Consider the following 15,251-nt stretch of genomic DNA (forward strand, 5'->3'; position numbering starts at 1 on the left):
ACAATAGTATCATTTAAAAAAATATATTTTATTATAAATAATTAATTTTTTTCTTAAAAAAATTATTACATAATTTATTATTGGTAAAAAATTGAGGCCCTTCAAATTGGAGGCCTAAGGCCAATAATGCCTTTTTCAAATAGGCATAGGAGCGGGTCCAGAGTTATTTTCCTTAATTTTGAAGAAAATGAATTGATTTGAAAAACATTTTCCAAGACTTTTGTCCCAACTAAACATGAGAAAATCGAAAACGTTTTCGAGAAAATGTTTTCTTTCATACCAAACACATCCTAAATATTGTTAACCAGCCAAAACTCGTTCGATACACTAAAAAATAAACTGACTCTTCCAATAGAGTTGATGCAGACACAAGTATTTTGTTTTAATCATTCTGCACATCACTAGTACTCTATATATACTATGCAAAGATAAACCAAACTAATACATCCAAGTAATTGATCTTTCACAAACTCTAATGGCTTTATTCTCAAGTTTCTGCATCTTTATTTTGGTTGCATATTTTGCCACACCAATTGTGTGCCGTGAAAAACCTCATCAAGCTGCCCTGTTCGTGTTCGGTGATTCAGTTTTCGATCCTGGAAATAATAATTACATCAACACCACTACTAACTTCCAAGCAAATTATTTGCCGTATGGAGAATCATTCTTCAAGTATCCTACGGGCAGGAACTCCGATGGACGCCTAATTCCTGATTTTATCGGTATATTTATTTGCGTTTTCCCCAATTGTTTGAAAAGTATTAACTGTGGTAGATAGTAGATAATCAACTTATGCGCAAGCTGACCTGAACATAATTATTGGTTGTATTTTGCAGCTGAATATGCTAATTTACCATTTATTCCGCCGTATTTTGAAATTGGGAAGAAGCATCTGGTACATGGAGTAAACTTTGCATCAGGTGGTTCGGGTTGTTTGGCTGAAACCGCTCGTGGCTTTGTAAGTCACCGTACTTTTAACTAATTACTTTTATGCATTTCTTGTTTTAATTTGATAGTTAGATCAACTTTTTTATGAAATGTTTGTTTCCATTTGACAGGTTATAGATCTTAAAACTCAGTTGAAATATTTCCAAAATGTGGGGAAACTGTTGCAGAAGAAAGTGGGTGAAACAGAGTCGAAACAGATATATTTTTAGCACTGTCCATAATGATATGTTTGCCCTTTTATTTGCAAATTCGTCTTTTCCATATTCCGATACAGAATATTTACAGATGATTATGGGCAACTTAACTTCTGTTTTAAAGGTAATATTGATCTTTTCTATTTCTTTTGATTTAATTTACTCGTTGTAGTTTTTATCAAATGAACAAGTTTGGGTAACTATTTGTACTCTGTTTACAGGGAATTTACAAGGAAGGAGGGAGAAAGTTTGTGATGTTCAGTGTGGCTCCATTAGGTTGTCTCCCTTTAATGAGAGCTCTCAACCTTCAAATTGGAGTTACAAATGGAAGTTGCATGGAGAAGGCCACAAAATTGGCCAAAATGTTTAATTCAGCTCTCCCAACAATGTTCAAAAAACTAGAGAAGCAATTGCCTGGATTTAAGTATACAATATTCAACTTCTTCAAAGTATTTGGAGATAGCATTGATAATCCGACTAAATATGGTGTGTTCTATCTCTTCAAACTCAAAACCAAGTATTTATATGTTATATAAATAATGTTTAATTAGTCTCAATTTACTAATGATTTTGTTCCGTTTTGCTTAGGTTTGAAGATATCAGAGACGGCTTGTTGTGGAACGGGTCCATTTCGAGGGATTTATAGTTGTGGGGGGAAGAGGGAGGTAAAAGAGTACGAATTATGTAAGAATGTGAAAGATTACTTGTTTTTCGACTCTGTTCATCCCAGTGAGCAGGCCTACCAAAAATATACTGAATTATTGTGGAATGGAACTCCAGACGTTGTTGCACCTTACAATCTAAAATCCTTTTTTAAACTTTCAACATAACCTGATGGTGGCATTGGTGGAATTCTATTGTTAGAGTTTACTAAAGGAAAGAATAAATAATGTGAAACATGATGTTAAAAAGCTTGATCTCTTGTAATTTTTCTGTTCTTGTTGTGTTCAACTTATGAGGAGTCAATCTTTAGATTTAATGAGATGACTTCATTTTTCAGTCCTCATGATTGATAAAAGTAGAAAAATTAGTTGGAATCATGCAATGTATATTTTTCAATTGTTAAGCATTCAGAGAAGGATTTGTGATGAATTATGTTTCGCTAGAGAATCATAGTGAGATCAATAAAATCTCCACTTTTGTACTCGAGTTGAGGGTCTTCCAGAAAAAAAAACCTCTTTATTGACAAAGGATAGTCTAATATGAATAGGATTGATTTATTTGTGGCTTAGTTTGCATAGTGTTATTTGTAGTTTTGATGATTTGACAAACTTAGGGACCTCATAAAGGTACCGGGTTTTCTACTTGAGTATTGCAGGTGTCTTGTTTGAAGTATTGCAGATGAAACAAACCCAGGGACCTAGTAGAGGTACCAGGCTCTCTTGAGAGTGAGCCAGTCGACTGCCAGCTGGAGATAGTACAGAAAGTAGGTGCACACTTCCCGATGGCGTCAGAAAGTGTGACCTTTCCAACCAATGGCAAGATGTTTAGGAAAGGGACTTGTCAATACAAAAGACACTTTCCTAAACACTTTTCGGTGGCTTTTGCAACTTGATAAAAACTTTTCAAGAACTCTTGCAAAGGTTACACAAAGCAAAGGTAGAATTATTCCAAGGACAACAGCAACATCTGGAGCTTTTCGTCTAGTTGTTTAGGAATTTATTCTCTTGTTCTTAAATTGTAAACCACTCCTAAATCTATAAAGGAATTGGTGTGTTGTGTTAGAAGTCTAAGTTGTCCAGGTGGGATAGCTTAGTGGGTAGATTGTTCTTCTACTTAGGCTTGTTGAGCAATAGAGGACTATTGCTTAACGGTAAGATTGATAACTCTTTCTTACGTTTGGTGTAATCGTGTTTCGCTTTTGCTTTTGAAGATTAGTGAAAACGATTGAAAATCCTGTGAGACAGGTCGTGGTTTTACTCCCTTAAGCAAGGAGGTTTCCACGTAAAATCATTGTGTTGATTTTACTGCATTTAACTTTCTGGTATTTTTCTGAAGTGAAGTAAGGGACCTGGTCCATTACTCGTTAAGTGAAAGCATACATTCTATCACATAGGATTGTTATTCTTATTATATGACTTAGACAGTTAGACTAGGACTCTTACCTCATTTATATGTATAAATATAACGTGTCTTTACTATATGAAATAATGAGAAAGTCTTCATGGTATCAGAGCCCTAAGAGGTTAAAACAACCCAAATTTAAACCCTTGCCAGAGAAACGAAAGCTCTATAACAACTTCAATGGTGGATGACAACATCTCGTCAAGTTCCTCCTTGCAGGGAACAACCGTGAGAACACAGACCTCCACAGTCACCACTTTACCATCTCCTAGCCTTGCTCATCAGTTACCGCTTAAAGTTACATCGTCAAATTTTTTGTTGTGGAAGACACAGTTCCTTCCGATGGTTCGCGGTTGTGGACTTGGTCATCATATTGATGGTAGTCAGGAAATTCCAGGGCAGTTTCTGTCTGATGATCAACCTAACCCATACTACCATGTTTGGGTTAGAGCAGATCAACTTGTGTTAAGTTAGATCGTTGCTTCCGTATCTGAAGGAATATTACCCAACTAGTTGGTGCTGAGATACCCCAAACAGCTTGGGACAAACTGGCTGCTGCCTATGCTTCAGGTTCGAAGCCTCAAATTCGTGAGCTGAAACAACTACACACGATGCAGCGAGACAATACTAGTATTGAGTCCTACGTGCAAAGGGCAAAAGGAATTGCGGCCAAGTTGGCTGCATTGCAGCATCCAGTTCCTAATGATGATTTGGTCGAATTTGTTCTTGCTGGACTGGGACCAGCCTATCGACCATTTACAAGATCACTTGAATCACGTCAAGAGGATATCTCGTTTGATGCTTTAGATGGACTATTGTTGAATGAAGAACGACAATTAAAGAGAGATGAGACCCTTACTACCATAGCTCCGACGGCACTCTATACTCAAAGTTCCTATCCTCCCGATCGCGGTCGTGGTAGAGGTATAGGTAACAGGGGCCTTGGACGTTCCAAAAATCATGATTTTTCTCAGATGCCCCAACAACGTAGTTTCCAGAATACTACTCAATCCTCTAACATCCCATCTCCAACCTTCGATATGTCAACAATTATTTGTCACAATTGTGAAGGTAAAGGGCATATTGCACGAATTGCCCATAACCCAAGACATCTAATGGCACTCGGGTTTTCGGACGACCTGTCTCCAACCTAGCAAATACCCAACATTCACCTACCCAAAATTGGTTGATGGATAGTGGCACCACGCATCATCTGACATCTGATCTGGAAAACCTTGGCATTCACTCAGAATATCAAGGTCCTGAGGAAGTAACTTTAGGTAATGACTATAAATTACCAATATCTCATATAGGTGCAAGTTCTGTTGTCGCTTCAGACAAAAACTTTAAACTTGATGATATTCTTCATGTTCCTACTGCCACTCAAAATTTAGTTTCCATTAGTTCCTTTAATAAATCTAACAATGTGTCTGTTGAATTCTTTTCTAACCATTTTTTGATTCAGGATTTGGCAATGAGGGTACCACTTCACAAAGGATGGACTAATAGAGGACTATATTTGCTTCCTGTGAAAAAACTATCCTCTCCAGCTTCCTTTGCAGCATCTCTTGGTATTTGACATGCTCGTCTGGCTCATGCATCTTATCCTATCGTTCGTCAAGCATTACCATCTACTGTCTTTCAGTCTAGTAAATCTCCTAGTTTATGCACTACTTGTGCTGTTAGCAAAAGTCATAAGATTTCTTTTTGTGAATCTAGTTTTCAGGCTTCTGGACCACTTGATTTAATTTGTTCAGATGTTTGGGGACCTTCCCCAGTTGTTTCTAATGATAGTTATCGCTATCATATGATCTTTTTTGATCATTTTAGTAAATACACTTGGATCCATTTTCTTCGCTTTAAATTTGAAGTTATTTCTGTTTTTATTTAGTTTCGCACTCTTGTTGAAATTTTTTTTGGTCGCCTAATTAAATGTTTTCAAGCGGACTGGGGAGGGGAGTTTCAATCCTTAACCAACTATTTACGTGATAATGGTATTACACAACGTGTTTTTTTATCCTTACACTCCTGAGCAGAATAGTTGCGCAGAACGTAAACATGGGCATATTGTCGAAACCGGTAGAGCATTATTACATCATGCCAATGTTCCTTCCCATTTTTGGACAAATGCTTTTGAAACGACTGTATATACTATTAATAGATTACCCACACCACGACTGAAAAATCGATCACCATTTCATGCACTATTTCAAAAGGATCCAGACTATTCTCTGTTGCGAGTTTTTGGTTGTATGTGTTTTTGTTGGCTTCGTCCCTACACCAAGGACAAATTATCACCTCGATTTAAACCGTGTGTGTTCTTGGGATATAGGAAAATTCATAAAGGATACAAATGCTTTGATCCTCTTTTCTCAAAACTTTTTGTCTCGCGTCATGTAGTTTATGATGAATCTGTGTTCCCATTTTTTTGGCAGGATGAATTGGTGCACATGAAATCAACCAATCCTCGAACAGTTCCTCTCACGCTACAAATTCCTCTTTCTCCAACAATACCTCCATCTCCAAGTAATTTTCCTTCTAACCCTTCCCAGTCTACTTTACCAAATAAATCTCGACCAGATCAGTCCCTCACCTTAACCATCAACTGAGTTACCTATATACCAACCATTCTCTCTCCCAGATGTAGTTGTTCAGCCTCCAAATTCGACGTTAAAACCTATGTCACCACAACTTGAGTTGCCGAAATCACCACCATCTTGGCGTATGGTCACTCGAGCTCAAACTGGTTCATTAAAGCCTAAGCAGCCATTTCCATGTCTGCTATTACTCCGACCCTTGAGGAACCCTCTTGCTATTCTCAAGCTGTTAAGCATGAGCATTGGCGTCGTGCTATGGATGAAGAATACAATGCGTTAATACGCAATGGAACCTGGCAGATTGTTCCTTCTTATTGGTTGTCGATGGGTATTTAAGACAAAATTGAAAGCCGATGGATCTTTAGATTGTTACAAGGGATTACTTGTCGCCAAAGGGTATAATCAACGACTTGGAATTGATTTTGTGGATACTTTCAGTCCTGTAGTTAAGCCGTCCACAATTCGGTTGTTGTTATCCTTGTCTGTGACTAATGATTGGCATATCACACAGTTGGACATCTCCAATGCTTCTCTTCATGGTAACTTGGATGAAGTTGTTTACATGTCTCAACCTCCTGGTTTCATAGATTCCTGCCGTGGAGATCATGTCTGTCTTCTCAAATGATCCTTGTATGGTCTTAAACAGGCTCCTCATATGTGGAACAAGAGACTCACTGATGCTCTCACTTCACTAGGATTCTCGGGTTAGATAGTTCTTTGTTTTATATGTCTACGCCAACTGACAAAATTTATTGTCTAATATATGTGGATGATATTTTGGTTCTTGGTAATAACACTACTTGTATTAAGTCTTTGATTATGCAGCTCCAATCCCAATTTGCAGTACGTGATTTGGGGGCTCTTTCTTATTTTTTGGGTATTGCAGCATCTAAAACCAATTAAGGTTTATTTTGTCTTAAAGGAAATATATTGAGGAGCTCCTTCGACGTGTTCAGATGGAGTCTTGCAGCCCTATTGACACTCCTATTTGCCCATCTTCTAAACTTTCATCACTTGGTGGTGTTCCATTCACTGATCCGACATTGTATCGTAGCATAGTTGGTGGGCTGCCGTACTTAACCTTCACGCGTACCGATTTGGCGTATGCAGTGAATAAGGTTTCTCAATTCATGCATTGTCCTATGGATATTCATTAGGAGGCTGTGAAACGTATATTGAGATATCTCAAAGGTTCATTAGCTTATGGGTTGTTCTTTTCGCGACGATCTACTATTTACTTCATGGCTATACGAATTCTGATTGGGGGAGAGATGTGGATGACAGGAAGTCCACCACTGGTTTTGCTATATACTTGGGTAAACATTTGATATCATGGTCATCACGGAAGCAAAATGCGGTATCTCGATCAAGAACTGAGGCAGAGTATAGAGCACTAGCTGCCGCAACTTCAGAAATCACATGGGTGGAGTTTTTGCTTCGAGAAATTGGCTGTTTTACGTCTTCTACTCCTGTTCTATGTTGTGACAATTTGAGTGCTACATACTTAACAGTTAATCCCATTTTCCATTCTCATACGAAGCACATGGAGATTGATTTTCATTTTGTTCGAGAGAAGGTTCGTGCTAAGACTCTTTCAGTACGGTATGTCAGTTCTCATGATCAAGTTGCAGATATATTAACGAAACCATTGCCCAAGTCACGGTTTCTTGAGTTGAAATCCAAGTTGATGGTGATCCAGACCCCTGCTCAACTTGAGGGGAATGACAAAGGATAGTCTAACATGAATAGGATTGATTTATTTGTGGCTTAGTTTGCATAGGATTGTTATTCTTATTATATGACTTAGACTAGGACTCTTACCTGATTTTTATGTATAAATATAACGTGTCTTTACTATATGAAATAATTAGAAAAGTCTTTCATTTATCTCTACGGGGTAGGGGCAAGGTCGGCGTATACTCTACCCTTCCCAGAGCGCACTTGTGGAATTTCATTGAGTATGTTATTGTTGTCTATTAGCAACCCGTCTTTCTCTGTTGTAATACACTGCACCATTATCCGGCCTTAAAAAGATGAATGTGACAATAGATTAGAGATATAGCAAGCATAATCAATACTTTTGCATCAGGCATCATCAAATTGTTGCCAATCTGTGTTAAAAATAGAATTACTGATTTGAACAACTTTGTAGAAACACGAAGTAACCAAGCTTTAATGAAGAACAAAATTAATTCACAACAACTAAAATGTGTAAACATACCAGAATCTGGAAAAAGACAGAATGGAAGATCAAGCCCACTGAATGCATAGTGTCCCCTTAAGGAAATTATTCCCCTCTAGTATCCGAGGTTTGATTTGGAATATGTCCTCTCAAGATAGAATGATCTCAGTCAACAGCGTATTGATACCCAAAACTTTGGTGTTAGCGAACCACTCAATAACAATAAAATACACGAAGAAACTTTGTGAAGAAGAAGAAGAAATCAGAAAAATTCATAAGAAAAAAATTTGAATAATCAATGTATTTTTAGGCAACAGGAACTGAATTACAACCTTTTCAGAATCCACACGACCATTCATGAAAGTTGCATTTTTTCAAACAGTCGTGGTTGTTTCTGAAAGTTGCTAACTTTCAGGACAGTCAATTTCAACGGCGGGAAATTCAAATAAAACGGGAAAAAATTAAAATAAAATGGGTTGCGTGCGGATCCGAGTCGGATCGGTCAATTAACTAATTAATTGAAACATTTCAGTTAATTAACTAATTAATTGAAATGTTTTGACCATTTAATTTAATTAAATAAATAAATAACTTAAACAAACTTTGTCCAAAAAATAATCTCTCGATCACTTTTCAAGGCCAAAGCCGTGCAACGACAATGGCGCGAGTGGGTCCTCTTTCCAACCTTTTTAACAATAAATAAGAGTGTTTGTATATTTAAACTTTCCTATTTTTCTTTTCACCACCGATGAAGACTTTTCATATTCCCAACTTCCAAGTTTCTCTCTTTTCATTTTCCCTCCATTATTAACTCTTGCTACATACCCAACACAAATGTCGTTTGCAAAAAATTAAAATTCATAAAATGTTTGACATTTTTGAAAGCCTAGTTACTATGTATTGGCAATGCAGTTTCAAAGTAACGCTGACGCATACCACTAGTGTGGCTACACTGGTTTGATTAATTTTTGGTTGCTACCAAGACGATCATAAGAATATGTACTCTGTGGTGAAAAACACACCTGAAGTTCATCTATGAAACCTGCATCCCCGATGAAATGTGATACTTTCACCACTAACTCTTAGATATTAGAAAAAAATTACTCTTTTTGTAAACTACAAGAAGGATACCCCTCTGACCGTCTTAAAGTGAAGCTTTGTCAAGTTGTTTCACTTGGAAAAATTAGACGACTTTCAACTGAGATCAGACTGCTATCGTGAGGTTTATTTACAAAGTGACTGTAGCTTGAAGGAGTAATTAAAGGAACTTCGTGCCATTCATGACTTCAGAAAAAGTCATGAATTTGATATCGATCTTTTTCTATTTCATTAAGTGTTTGTTCAAGTAAGAAAATGGAACATAGTTGAGTTATGAAATTCACAAAGTAAATATTGACTTCGAATTAATGCAACATGGAACTTACGAGGAGGGAGGGTGAATGTTTATGATACTTAATTTGGGTCCCTTAGGTTGTATTCTTATATATTATTAAGGAGTTACAAATGGGAGTTGCATGGAGGAGGCCAAAATGTTTAATTCTGCTCTTCCAAAAATGCTCAACAAGCAATTGCCTGGATTTAAGTGTATAATCTTCGAAGTATTGGCAGAAAGCATTGGTAATCCAACAAAATATGGTATTTTCTATTTCATCGAACTCAAAAATCCAGTATATTTATGTTTGATATATTGTGCACTAGCTGTTTGATTTATGTAAGAATAATTATCATATCACCAGGGGTGTCAAAAGTGAACTCAAACATAGATAATCCGCCCAGAATTTTAAGGGTCAGCTCAAGATAATTTGAATTGAGTTCAATCTCAACCCATTCAAGCATAACCCATTTGAAAAGATTTCTCAATTGAGTCCGATTCAATATCCAATTTCAACCCGTTTTAAAACTTTTATTGAGATATGTTTCTATATTTAAGGTATAAATATAGAAACATATCTCAATAAAAAATAATTTCGAGCTAAAATTCAAATTGTGATTATAAAAGTTTAATATCTATATGTTAAATTATTAAGATTAATCGGGTCAAATTGCGCGGGTCAAGACCCAACCCGTTTTAAGCCCATTTGAGCCCAAAGTAAACTTGGGCGGGTCAAGACCAATCCGACTTCTATCTCAACCCATTTTAATATTTTCAATTTCAGCCCAACCCGCCCATTTGACACCCCTACATACCACTGTGCCAGAAATATCATGGCTCTGGCAATAAATTAATTTATGGTTCTTGAATCATATTATATATTATGTAGAGAAAACACAGAGTAAAATGTTCAATTTTTATATAAAGAATGTTTCCTTAGTCTTAATTTACTTATGATTTTGTTTTCATCTTGTCGTGGGACGGGTCCATTTCGCGGGATTCTTAGTTGTGGTCAAGTAAAAGAGTAGAAGTTATGTAACAATGTGAAAGATTACTTGTTTTTCGACTCTCTGTTCATCCCCCAGAAATACGTCGAATTACTCTCCAGATGTCGTAGCACCTCACAATTGCTAATATACGAAGAATAGAGTCGTTAATATGGGCTAGGCCTGTTGGTCCAGCCTGGCCTAACTCGTGATTTAATAGGGTTGAACTAAGATTTTTGGAACCCATTTAAGAAAAAAACTTTTCAGCCCGACCTGAATAAACTTGCTAATTTGTGGGGCTTGAGATATATAGATAGGGACGGCCGCGGGCCAATAAAATTGATTAAAAAATATAATATAATATTAAAATTTAAACTTAAAGAGAGTCCAAACTCAAAACAATTAGTTAATAAATTCTATTTAGATATTTATACTTTTAACTGAAAAAAGAAACTTAAGAAATATTATAAAGATAATTTTATTTGTGGATTTGATTATACGTACTAACATTAACATCATGTAATATTATTTTGTCGATATTAATAATAATATTTTAAAATTATCATTTATAATTTAATTTAAAATTATAAAAAAAATATAATTTTAAAAAAGTGGACTCGCCCGACAAACCTGTAACCCACTTAAAAGTTCTTTAAAGTAGGATCTTCCATGATGCACTTGACAAATGAATGATGTTTGTGGAGATTCAAGACCTATTTTGACAGGTATCTTATTCTAAAAGTTAATCACACATCTTCCGGAGTATACACATTCTCTTCATTATTTATTTTATTAGTTTTTGAATCCTAATGGAGATGGTAGTGATGACTTTTTGAGTAAAAGTATTGTTATTTTTCCCTGTCGTGTACAATAATGCACAAATATGAAGTTTTAGCTGAAAACTTTCTGTGATAATTCATATATTGTCAGGTTTAGTTTGATGCAAGAGACATATTAGATATCATAAAACACATGAATTTTGAAAAAGAAGAAGATTAAACACATTAAATTTGCATGGTTATGTTGAGGAAAATTTGAATACCATAAAAAGTGACCTCATGTGGAAACTGGAAAGGCAAGACACAAATTAGAGAAACTGCAATTATTAAATGACAAAAAGTAATGATTCACAAGAAGGTTGGAGGTTTGAGAATAAGAAATCTAACATTGCATTGTAAGAGCTAATTATTTAAATCACTATGAAAGTTTAATGATGGTTATAAAAAAATCTGATGAATGTGAAATATGTCAAAGATATTTGGAATTAGAGCCCTCTTTTTGTCCATGTAAAGCACACACAAATAAAATATTATTACCCATCTAGTTTTAATAATATACAACTCTTAAGTTATTCTTTAAGAAAAATAATTGAAGTAATAATACCTATTTTAAGAAAAGAGAGTTAGTAAGGTATGCTTTAATTAATTTAATAACATTGTTATGGTATAAAGAAATGAATCATGCCCGTTAGTCATTAATTCAAGTGACCATTTCTCTTTGACATTTTATACTAACTAAAAGAACTTCTAGAAGCAAATATCTTACAATTTGGTATAAAGAAATGACTCAAAATCAAGTCAAATCACAAGAGATATTATAAAAATGACGAAATTGGAATAAAATTCAATTTCATATGAATTATGATCTAAAAATAAATGCAAACTATTCTCCCCGTCCCCGTTTACTTAAAAGAGATCAGTTAGTAAGGTACACAATGTTATGGTATAAAGAAATGAATCATGCCCGTTAGTCATTAATTCAAGTGACAATTTCTCTTTGACATTTTATACTAACTAAAAGAACTTCTAGAAGCAAACATCTTACAATTTGGCATAAAGAAATGACTCAGAATCAAGCCAAATCACTAGAGATATTATAAAAATGACGAAATTGGAATAAAATTCAATTTCATATGAATTATGATCTCAAAATGAATGCAAACTACTCTCCCCGTCCCCGTTTACTTAAAAGAGAGTTAGTAAGGTACACACTGTTATGGTATAAAGAAATGAATCATGCCCGTCAGTCATTAATTCAAGTGACCATTTCTCTTTGACATTTTATACTAACTACAAGAACTTGTAGTATCAAATATGTTATAATATGGTATAAAGAAATGATTCAGAATCAAGCCAAATCACAAGAGATATTATAGAAATAACGAAATTTCAATATGAATCCAAACTACTGCCTCCGTTCATGTTTACTTATCCACTATACTAAAAATAGATATCCATTTTTTTATTGTCCGATTAAAAAATCAAGAGATAATTTAGAACTTTGTTCATAATGTATCCTTATTTTAACTATAGTCATTTCTCAATATATAAATTTTTCAAAACATTAAATTTATTATATGCAAAGAATAATATAGTAAAATTATAATTCTATTTATTATGCATTAAAGGAGCGTCCCAAGTTAATAATGGACAAGTAAAAATAACGGAGTATATAATTGTACTCTCTACCTTAAAGAAAGAGCTTAGTTCACAACAATAATTGATGAACAAACATATTGGCTCTTTTGTGGGCCATTTTCTTAATTGATGGTGAGAATGTAATTATCTTTTTGTCAATACATATTTACCAGTATATTTTTACGTAGTGATTAAACTAACAACAATACTAGCTCATTACCATTTTATCGTTAAAAGTCTTTTCCATTCATAATGTTCACAAAATCTTGCTTCGAGGGACAAGGGAATGAATGTAAGAAGACCCTCACCAATACACCAGTAAATTTCCCTTTAGAGTGAAGTGTGGACAAAATATTTTCTGTGTTCAATTTATATGATAAGTGCTTTATTTTATTTTTAAAATCTTTGAAGAGAAATGACAAAATTCTATATTTTTATATTTTAAAAGTTTAAATTTCTCACTTAATCCTTAAATGACGTATTCTCCTTAAAGTGTCATATATGGTAATATCTCTCTGAATTAATACTCGGTCTCTAAGATAATAGTATTTTTTTGGTTGGTCCCTACTTGGATTAGTGGAAAAAATAACAGATTTTGATACCATAATATATTTCCAAAAACTACTATATAAATATATCTCATGTTTTAACTTGTTTACTACCCAAAATGAATAGCCAGGCAGCCAACACTTCACGTCGAGCCGATAGTCTATGCAGACACGTATTTTTTATATAAAAAAAAATCGTTCTGCACATCAGGAGTAGTAGTGCTATATATAATTCCAATTCTATGCAAAAATATTAAACCAAACATGATAATACTGTAATGGCTTTGATCTCAAGCTTGTGCATCTTTCTTTTGGTAGCAAATTTTGCCACACCAATTGTGTGTATTCGCAACCCTATTAATCAAACACCTTCCCTTTTTGTGTTCGGTGATTCAATTTTCGATGCTGGAAATAATAACTATATCAACACCACTGCTAGCTTCCAAGCAAATTATTTCCCTTATGGAGAATCATTCTTCAAGTACCCTACTGGCAGGAACTCCAATGGACGCCTCATTCCTGATTTTATAGGTAAATTCGTTCGCGTTTTGGTCAATTCTTTTGAAATGTATATTTATTCAATTGTAGTAGATCATCAACTTTTTGCGTTATAATTATAGTTAGTTGTATTTTGCAGCTGAATATGCTAATTTGCCATTTATTCCGCCGTATTTTGAATTGGGAAGAAGCATTTGGTACATGGAGTAAACTTTGCATCAGGTGGTTCTGGTTGTTTGGTTGAAACCGCTCGTGGCGCTGTAAGTAACAATATTTTCCTTTGACTTATTCTCTTATGTTAAAGAATGACAAAAGTCCCACATAGGTGGTTAATGAGATGGGTGGAATCTTTATAAGGCTTGGAACGTGAGTTAGGCCTAATTTATGTTTGTTTCTACAGGTTATAGATCTTAAAACTCAGTTGAAATTATTCCAAAACGTGACACAATTGTTGAGGAACAAAGTGGGTGAAACAGAGTCAAAACAGATCCTCTCCAATGCTGTATATATTTTTAGCACTGGTAGCAATGATATATTCGCCGCTCTATTTGCAAATTCATCTTTTCCATATTCCGATAGAGAATATATACAGATGATTATGGGCAACTTGACTTCTGTTTTTAAAGTATTCTAATATTGTTATTTTCTATTTCTTTCGATTTAATTTACTTACTAGTAGTTTTTATCAAATGAACAAGTTAGGGTAACTCTTTCTACTTTGTTATGAATGCAACAGGGAATTTATAAGGAAGGAGGGAGAAAGTTTGTGATGCTTAATTTGGGCCCCATAGGTTGTATTCCTACTATTAAGGCTCTCAACTTTCAAAAGGGAGTCACAAATGGCAGTTGCATGGAGGAGGTCACAAACATGACCAAAATGTTTAATTCAGCTCTCCCACAAATGCTCAAAAAACTTGAGAAGCAATTGCATGGATTTAAGTATACAATATTCAACTTCTTCAAAGTATTTGCTGATAGCATTCATAATCCAACTAAATATGGTATCTTCTATCTCTTCAAACTCAAAATCAATGTTTGATTATATATAATATATATTATGCACCGATGATTTTGTCCTGTTTTGTTTAGGTTTGAAGATATCAGAGACGGCTTGTTGTGGAACGGGTCCATTTCGAGGGATTCATAGTTGTGGAGGGAAGAGGCAGGTAAAAGAGTACGAGTTATGTACGAATGTGAAAGATTACTTGTTTTTCGACTCTGTTCATCCCAGTGAGCAGGCCTACCAAAAATACACGGAATTATTATGGAATGGAACTCTAGACGTTGTAGCACCTTACAACCTAAAATACTTTTTTAAACTTTCAACATAACATGATGGTGGAATTGTATTTTTAATTCCGTGCTAAAGGAAAGAAGATCGAGAGATAATGCAAAACTTGATGTTATATATATATATATATATATATATATATATATATATATAT

General features: G+C 34.7%; 2 pseudogenes; both read left to right on the plus strand.

Annotated features, from left to right (window-relative positions):
• Window positions 1-468: 468 nt before the first annotated feature.
• LOC107022837 lies at window positions 469-2,325 on the plus strand (annotated as a pseudogene).
• Window positions 2,326-13,586: 11,261 nt separating this feature from the next.
• LOC107022944 lies at window positions 13,587-15,137 on the plus strand (annotated as a pseudogene).
• Window positions 15,138-15,251: the final 114 nt, after the last annotated feature.

The sequence above is a fragment of the Solanum pennellii genome, chromosome 6 (genome assembly GCF_001406875.1).
Source record: "Solanum pennellii chromosome 6, SPENNV200".
NCBI lineage: Eukaryota > Viridiplantae > Streptophyta > Magnoliopsida > Solanales > Solanaceae > Solanum > Solanum pennellii.